The following is an 8,969-nucleotide window of genomic DNA, read 5'->3' on the forward strand; positions in this document are numbered from 1 at the left end:
ATTTTGACTAAGCTCTTTTTACATAAAACATCCAGTGAGGTAAACTTTTAAACCCTTCCTGACCTGGTTTTCAGATATTTTTTTTTCTGAGACCAGTTTTGTTATTGATCAAAAAGCAGGAAATGGTAAACGGCAGCGATTAGCTGGTGGGCATTCATTAAAACTGTAAAACTCTGGGAAACGTTGCCAGCATAATAATGCTGTCTGATGTGCCCCAGTATTACATTCAATGGATTCTGCTGGCAATTCTAATCAAGCGCCACAGTGTTTTGTTCACCTTAAAAGTCCCTACCTGTTCCCACTGAGATTATTTATAAATCTTTTAAGGGTGGAAAAGTACTAAAAGGTAGCTGGACATTGATTCAAATGGTCTTTCGTCTTTGAACCTCTAAATGGATGAGCAGGTGCATGATTTTGACTGACAGCAGAGCTGGCAGGAACACTGAGGTCGTCTTCTTTAATTCATTCTTTTGACATAATGACTGAAACACTTAACATTCATTAAACCAACGCCTTTTTATTAAACGCTCTCCTCTCAGCACTTATTATCTGCCTGTTTCATCTGTTGTTGTTAACTTTGTATGATAGAAATGACATTCATATGTTACTGACTCGCTTAGATTCTGGAGGTGATTATTAAGGAGTTGATTGGACTTTCTTTCTTTATTCTTTATTCTTTTTTTTTTTGCAAATTTGCCACACAGATTGTCAAACTGATTGTTAATATTAGACAAAGATAATCCAAGTAATTATAAAATGCAGATTTTAAATGATTTCATTTATTATGGAAAATGGGTTATCCATACCTGGCCCTACAGTCGTGGTCAAAAGTTTACATACACTTGTAAAGAATATAATAAAGAAGAATATAATAATAAAGTGATGTGATCACTTTTTTCTGTTAACCCATAATAAAGTCATAAAAGAACCAAACTTCATGAATGTTTTTTGTGACAAAGAAGTATCTGTTCCAATCACTCTATCAGAGGAAAATCAGAGTTTTAGAAATAACGGGACACTCGGTAGAGTCATTATATTATATTCTTTACAAGTGTATGTGAAAAACATAACTGGCTTAAACCTAATAACTGGAATCAAGTCTTTGTAATAACTGGCAGTAAGTCTGTTTTGTTTTTTTTAAGCCAGAACTTTTAAAAAGTGGAAATTTTGTCTCATAACATTTCTCAAAGGTCTTGGGGTTTATCAAGATATTTATTAATATCTATTTTGTCGGCAGTGGTTTTTGCCTTGGGAATTTTCCCATCGACACCATTTTTGCCATCATTCTCTTTCTTATTGTTAATCATGAACTCTGACTTTAACTGAGTCAAGTGAGGCCTGAAATTATTTGGATGTTGTTCTGGCATCTTTTGTGACCTCCTGAATGAGTAGTGATGCACTTGGAGTAATTTTTTGTAAGGCCAACCATTCCTGGGAAGGTTCACCACTGTTACAAATATCCAATAACAATCATAATAACAAAATAAAAAATGAGATGTGAACAAATAATTGTACTATACGTACATCTTCCACTTTAAGTCACCTAAAAATATGTTTTTTTATTGCAAGTTTAACAATTAAGTGTTTACATCAATTTTCTGCTAAACATTTCCAGTCGCACTGCCGTGCTGGGCAGCCACGATGAGTTTAGTACGGAGGTGTTTTTGTACTGTGTGGGCGTCCAACTAGAAGGATGAGAGGGCTCACAGGAGACGAAGCTCCTCGCTGGCTGTCGTCCATACAGTAAGAGCTCTTCATACAATCAAACACGCTGCATCTCGCTGCTCTTTAATTTAGTCAGTGCACATCCAAGTGTTACATCAAATTCAGGCCGCGTTTCATCAGATCAGCTTTTAAAGACAGCTCTTGTCTCTTAATGATTTTTTGGCACATTATCAAATTCAGTTCTAAATAATGAGACCAAACCTTTGTTTTGAAAAGGTTCGCTTCATTCAAAGCAGCACATAAACTCTTGCAGTAAAGGCAGCAGTGTTTATAAAACAGGTGCTTTCATTGGCTTACAGTTAACAAAGTTGGGCAGATAACTACTTTTGGAAGATGTTACTTTAGAAAAGTGATGTATTAAACACCACATTGTTGTTTTACAAGGACTGCATTGCATTTCTTCATTGTCATTTGTTACACTACTTGGGTTGCTACTACTTAGTGTTTAAGTATTAATGCAAAGCTCTAAACCGGCGTTTCAGCACTTCACAGTGATTGCCACACTGATTCTACTGTAGAAACACGTGAAGCTACAGATGGAGGTTAGAAACCATCACTGCTTTTGTTCCCTGCTTCTGGTTTGAGTTGTCATACACTTACCGTGAACATCATTCTGGCCATGCTGTTATTGCAAAGACTCTGTGGTGTTTCCAGCAGTGAATAATCACTCTGGGTGCAGACTGCCCCTTATCATCAGGTTATAGCACTTTTGTGGAATAAGAAAAAGAACCATGTCTATCTCCACTCCTCATTGGCTGTAGATCGCGCTGCCATTTTTCATCCTTTCTGTGCACAAACTTAAGTTGGCCGTTTAAAAGTAAAGTGCTCAGGAATTTATTTTTTTTTAAAGGCACATTAGATTTTTATATAGCTAGGTGAAGTAACAAAGTACAGTCGACCCCCGCCTATTTGCAGTTCAGCATTCATGGATTAACATATTCACTGATTTTTCTGTGGAACACAACTTCAAATTATTCACAGAAAATTCACCTGTTTGCAGAGGAAATCTAGAATATTTCCTCATTATTTTCATTTATTTTCATTATTTTTACATGAATTTTTATAAGAAAAAAATGATTTGCTAAATCAAATATTAATATTAGTATAAACACAACAAAATAATAATAAAATGTTTGTTTGTTTTTCTTAAAAGACAATCACCAATGATGCTAAAATTACAAAAGCAAAGCTCCTCAGAAAGAAAATGATGCTTGGGAAGCTGAACTACGTATAGGCAGAATTCTTAATAGACACGCTGCTGACAGGCTGGCGTTTGCAAAGTGTTTTAGGATAATAGTTTAAGGTATATTTAAACTATTAACATAGGCAGTTATAAGAATTTTTTAAGGGTTTCTCATGTATTCATGTATTTCAGCTTTTTAAAGGCATTTGTGGTCCCTCACCCCCACGAATACTGAGAGTCAGCTGTAATTGTTTGCCTAGGAGTACCCGGAGAGAAACCACACAAACACAGGGAGAACATGCAATCTCCACACAGAAAGGCTGATGGTGGATGATGGCCTCAGGACCTTCTTGCTGTGATGCAACCGTGCTGAACACCGCGACCACCGAGCTGCCAATCCATGCTGAAAAAAAGTAGGAAAGTTATGATTACAAGGCTTTACACAGAATTTTCTTTACATTTTTTCCTTGACAGGTTAAACCACAATAAATAGCAATAGCATACACACACCACGTGCATGCTACTCCTGTGGTTTGAAATCTCGCGTGATCTTGTAACATCTCAAGTCCAAGCAACTAGCCCCTCTTGCTGGGTTCATGTCATCACAACAAGAACAAATAGGTTCTTGAATTTCATGCAGATCCTACATGATTTAATTACATTCACCATAGAAACATACAATAATTTTATTCAGATTATAAATTGTAAATGTAACAACCACCCAATTTCTTTTTTTGTGCTTACAAAACTCCGCTTGAGCAATTTATGTCTAATACACACAAAAAATAAAGTTTAGTAGCAAGAAGCTGTCTGTGTTCAGTTTTTATGTTGTTTGAGTTTCATTATAGTTTTTTTATAGTATACTTCTTATCCACTAACAGCAGTGTATCTTTCTGATGGATGTACTGCAAAGCGAGATTAATGGCCTAATAAGCTGTACTGAGGCTGCAATTAGATATAGTCATGACAATGGCTCTGAATTACCTGGATAAATCACTGTAACTTGTGCTGATTGCGTAACCCGGTTGAGAGTTAAGTTAATAATAAAGTAAAAATACAGAAAAACATATGATTTTAGCATGAAGGAATTTTCTACATTATTTTTTACAGACATTTATCTTTACGTTTTAACGTAATGTGTTGAATTTTACTATTTACCAGTTATATCCTTTGTTAAGGATCCTTTTTAATGCTTTGGAAAGGCCATGTTTTCATTCATTCTTTTATTTACAGCATGTTTTAAATACAATATAGAAAGCTATACCTTAGTAATATCACATTGGAAGCCCAGTTGTAAAGCATTATTACTGTATCTACATGTAATTGGTTGGTGATGCAGAAAATCTACAGATGTTTTTGTACTAACCCTAATCTGCTGCTACGTCACTTCAACACTGTTAGAATTGCAGCTATTAGCACACAGAATGTCTATCAATCAATAAAATGAATTTCACTTTCATCTGCTGACAAACTAAAACAATTTTCTTGTCTCCTCTTTTAGTCGATGGGATAGTAGCATTTAATGTTTAAATGCATCCAATTTGAATTTTCAGAGCTCTAATGTGCATCTGTCATGTTGGATAAACAGCAGAGTGCCCTCAGTGTTAAACTAATTAACTCAAATTAAAATGTTTACTTCACCGCTCTGTGAACTAAATCCCAAGACTAATCATGTTCTGCAGCATTAATCTCTTTTCTTATTTGCAACAGTGCAGCATTTACTGTTGCCTTTTTTATGCTCCTGTATTTTTTGGTATTGTGTTGTCAAAAACACTTTATCTTATCATGTCACCTGGTTCTCTCATCATCTATTTGGATGTGTGCTGGGTTTTTATCTGACTCTTTTATTTGACTCTAACAGTCAAACTAAGGAACCTAACGTATGGCCATTTAGTAACGTTTGCTGTTTTTAAAATGTGTTTGATAAATGGAATTGACCAGATTAAAGTTCAGCTTTTTGTCTGTGATACTTCTGGCTTGGCAGCCATAAATAAAGACTTTGTTATCTCATCGTATTGAGCTGTGAGAGGACAGCGCTGGGCTGAAGCAAGAGGGCGGGTGTGCGTTACCTCGGCCTATCACGGAAACATTTAAAAGATCCGTTTGAAGCCAGCAGGAGTGGGAGATGAAAGTCCTGGCACAGCACACTTTGACATCATCAAAACACAACTCCCTCACAACACTCAGCTGCTCTAATGGCTGTGTTAAAAGGTACTTTTAAATACACAGATTTACAAGTGGCTGCTGGCATGATTTATGCACTCTTTGTTACAAAATGAACATGAATGAATGCAACATAATAAAAGAGGAGCACAGCCAGAGGACGTACAGCAAAGTAACCCTTATTTATGTTGAGTGAAAGTTAGCATCTGGGCAAAAAGATAAATATTTTATGTATTTAATTATTTATAAATGTTTTTTATCTGAAGTAAAATTGAAATATGTGAAATGTGGCAAAATATAGGAGAAGGAAGCCAAAAGGGAAAGCGAGCAAATGGTAAGTGGGGTGGACAGGATAAGGGAATAACAGAAGTGGGGAAATATAACAAGAAGTAGAAATGAGGAGGGAAGGAAATAAAAGCAAAAGTTGGGAGAAAATGTGGAAGGAAGTCAGAAAGGATCAAATTACAGAAGAACAGGCAACAGATCAGAGAAAATGAACATCAAACTGCCAGAGAGGTCGATGTATATTAACAAAATCAACAAAACTGTGGACCCTAGCGTTTACATAAACATCCATCATTACGTTTATTCCTAAATCCTGTGAAGATTTCCAACAAAACACAATAGCTCTGTCTCCTCACCTGTCAGCGGTTGATCGCTGTGAAGGTTTAAGGCGCTGCAGACATTTTGTTCCCATCTATCATGTGATTCATGAGGCATGAGATGCACGCCGCAGCATGACAATGCGCTCAAACATCTATACTGACTTACAGATGAGGACGGTATTTTTAGCCCACATGATTCATCACCCTCAAAAAACATTAGGAATAATTCTGAGGGAAATGCAACTTAAATATATAAAATCAAAGGGTTTTTTTGTTCAAGTACAACGCTTATATAACAATCTGGTCAAATTTCATTTGACCAGATTCCATCAAATGTAACATTTTAGATTGTATTTATGTAACAAAATAAAATTAGGTAAAGTCAATATTTGGGGCAGTTTTTTTGTTTTTTGAGTGAATGAAAAGAATTTTTTAAGTAATTACAGAGTGCTGTTAAATAGAATAAGGACTTTTTAACACAGCTTTTCCAAACATCCTAGCTTTATTTTTTATATATATATATATATATTACTTTGCACACAGAATTTATTCAGAGAAGCCAAAAACTACCAGGGTCAAAACTATGAGCCTCTCCAGTACTAGTCAATTATTAGGGGTGCAACGATACACAAAATTCACGGTTCGGTTCGGTTCGATACTTTGGTGTCACGGTTCGATATTTTTTCGATACAAAAAAATGTTCATGCCTTTTTAATTTGTCATTTATTAAAATTATAAATATATATTTTAACTCAAAAGTACAGTTTTTAAATTTAACCCTAACCCTTGTGCGCGTTTTTTATTTTGACAGCGAATGCGCACCTGCGGACCACTTATGTGCAGCCCTGGTTATTTAGCTCGTCATATTGCAGCCACAGAAATTCTTTTGTCCATGAAACCATAAAGCTGCACTTTCTTTTTGCCTTATAGTCTGATTTGTCATAACTTCTCCGTTTTGTGGTAAGCTTTTCTTTGGCTGTCACTTCTTCACCCCGACCTGTCTTATTTGGCTCAGCAGAACTAAAATATATATACTGCTACTTTTACACACGGACTCACATAAGCTCAGCGATTCTCTGCGCGATCAACCTCTCACATGTTTAAGCTTGCTGCGGGAGATTTCACTTGTCATGTTTGCATAGTAAGCTAACGATTAATAAGACGATGTCAGAGGAATTGGTGCACAAATTATCATCACTCACAGATCAGTGCTGTCATTGCAAAGTGAAAGCAAAAAAACAAGCGCAAATTCAAACGCGATTTCAATATGTCACATATTGACAGTGGCTCACCGATGCCAATGACATAATTACCCAGCTACATTTCTGAAAGAATGCAAAAGCATTGACATATATTTTTCCTACAATAGCCCGACGGGCAGGGCAGAGAGATTTTTGTAGCCCGACTGAAAAAATCACTAGCTCCGGGACGTCGGGCTAGCGATTTTGCAAGCCCTGTATCTGATTGAGGAATCACTCATCTTTGGAAAAGAGAGTTTATTACAGAGAAATGTCTCTTTCCAAAATAAAAGCTATACTATCCGCTTCTTCTGGGCTATATTCTCAGCAGCATAAGGAGAATCACGTGCTAACAGCTGTCTAAATGACTCGGCTAAAGTTAGTAGCATGCTTGCTTGTTTTTGTCTGCTTCCACTTGTCTTTGCACTAGGATGATGTCGGCGTAAATGTGCAGTCATATTCGTTATGTTCCCACTAGTGCTTTCAGGTTAATCTCGTTGAAATGACCTTAACGCCACAACACGGCAAATCTTCGTTAACGAGCTACCGCCGATCGCCCCGTGCATGGGGCTAGACGGCCAACACGTTAATGAGCTAACTGCGCTAACACACTAGTTCACACCAATGTAATTGAGCATTGCATGGCACATCCAACATACTGTTTTACTTTAGTCCATGACTCGCTTACCTTCAGGGTCATACGTCACATGAAAACCAAAATAATTCCAAACACCAGATCTGAATGAGGGTGGGGGAGGTCCATCTTGCAAGGAGAGCTTAACTTCTGTCTCGCTAGCTTGCCCTGCGCTCTTCCTTCTGACTATGCTGTCTGTGTTGAGCGCTCAGTGGATCTGCGCTGGACAGTGCAGCCTAGGCGGAGTAGTCGAACGCAGATTCACTGAGCGCTCAACACAGACAGCATCGTCAGAAGGAAAGTTGATAAAATAAATTACAAATGTTGTATTGTTCGATACATATGCGTACCGAACCGAAAGCACTGTATCAAACGGTTCAATATCGATACGAATATCGTTGCACCCCTATCGATTATGTGTCCTTTTGCTGGCTAACAGCCTGAAGCTTGTTATCTACAGAGTGTATAGCTTTACCTTGACTTTACAAGATTTGACCATTACATGGTTAAAGTAGGTGGCTGTAGCTCAGGTAGTAGAGCGGGTCACCTACTAACTGGAAAGTTCTTGGTTTGATCCCAGTCTGCTCCAGTCTGCAATTATCCTTGGGCAAGATACTAACCCCAGGTTGCTCTCCGATGCATCCATGTTAGTTAGGAAGCACTGAAAGTCTAGAAAAGTGCTTGTGTGATTGGGTGAATGAACAAGTTGTATAAAGCGCTTTGAGTACTCAGAGTAGAAAAGCGCTGTATAAGAACCAGTTCATTCACCATAAGAACCAGTCCATTTAAAGTGCATCATTGGAAAGCAATGGTTTGTGTTATATTTTTCATGGGGCCAATACTACTGAGCCTAGTCATTTTAGTTTTTTCTGAAATAATTCTGTTATTGTGTGCAAATAGAAATAATTTAGGCTTTCTGAAGAAAACTAGTCCTTTGTTAAAAATCTCTTGTTCTGTTAAAAAAGAGTTATGTTCAACCATAAGAATAGGAATCAGTCTGGCAAGAAATGCTGGGGCCACAGAGCCAGTCTGAAGAGACACGATGACACCGAGACTACATCCACAGAAGGAAAGGTGTACTGTACTGCAGGTGTACTGAGTACATGTGCTGTTTTAACCCTGTAAAGCCTCAACCATGAAACAAATGCCAGAAAATCCACTTTTTTAATTTATTGTTCTAACAAATTTTTGCAAATATGAGTTTTCATTTGTTCATAAAACATTATTGTGCTGTTTATCACACTGAAGGTTTAGACGTCGCAAAAAGTCAGATATGATACACTTGGGATTAGAGGGCTAAAAGGACCTTGAGTCTGTTTTAAAATGTCCCAAACTGTTGCACAGTGTATTTGAAATTCATCACAAAGGCAGACACATTTGTATCAAGTGGCATGTAAATGTTGCATCAGCAAATCTTGTTT

The sequence above is a fragment of the Mchenga conophoros genome, linkage group LG19 (genome assembly GCF_057382185.1).
Source record: "Mchenga conophoros isolate Kocher_MC1m ecotype Shallow Benthic linkage group LG19, M_conophoros_male_GT1.1, whole genome shotgun sequence".
Lineage (NCBI taxonomy): Eukaryota > Metazoa > Chordata > Actinopteri > Cichliformes > Cichlidae > Mchenga > Mchenga conophoros.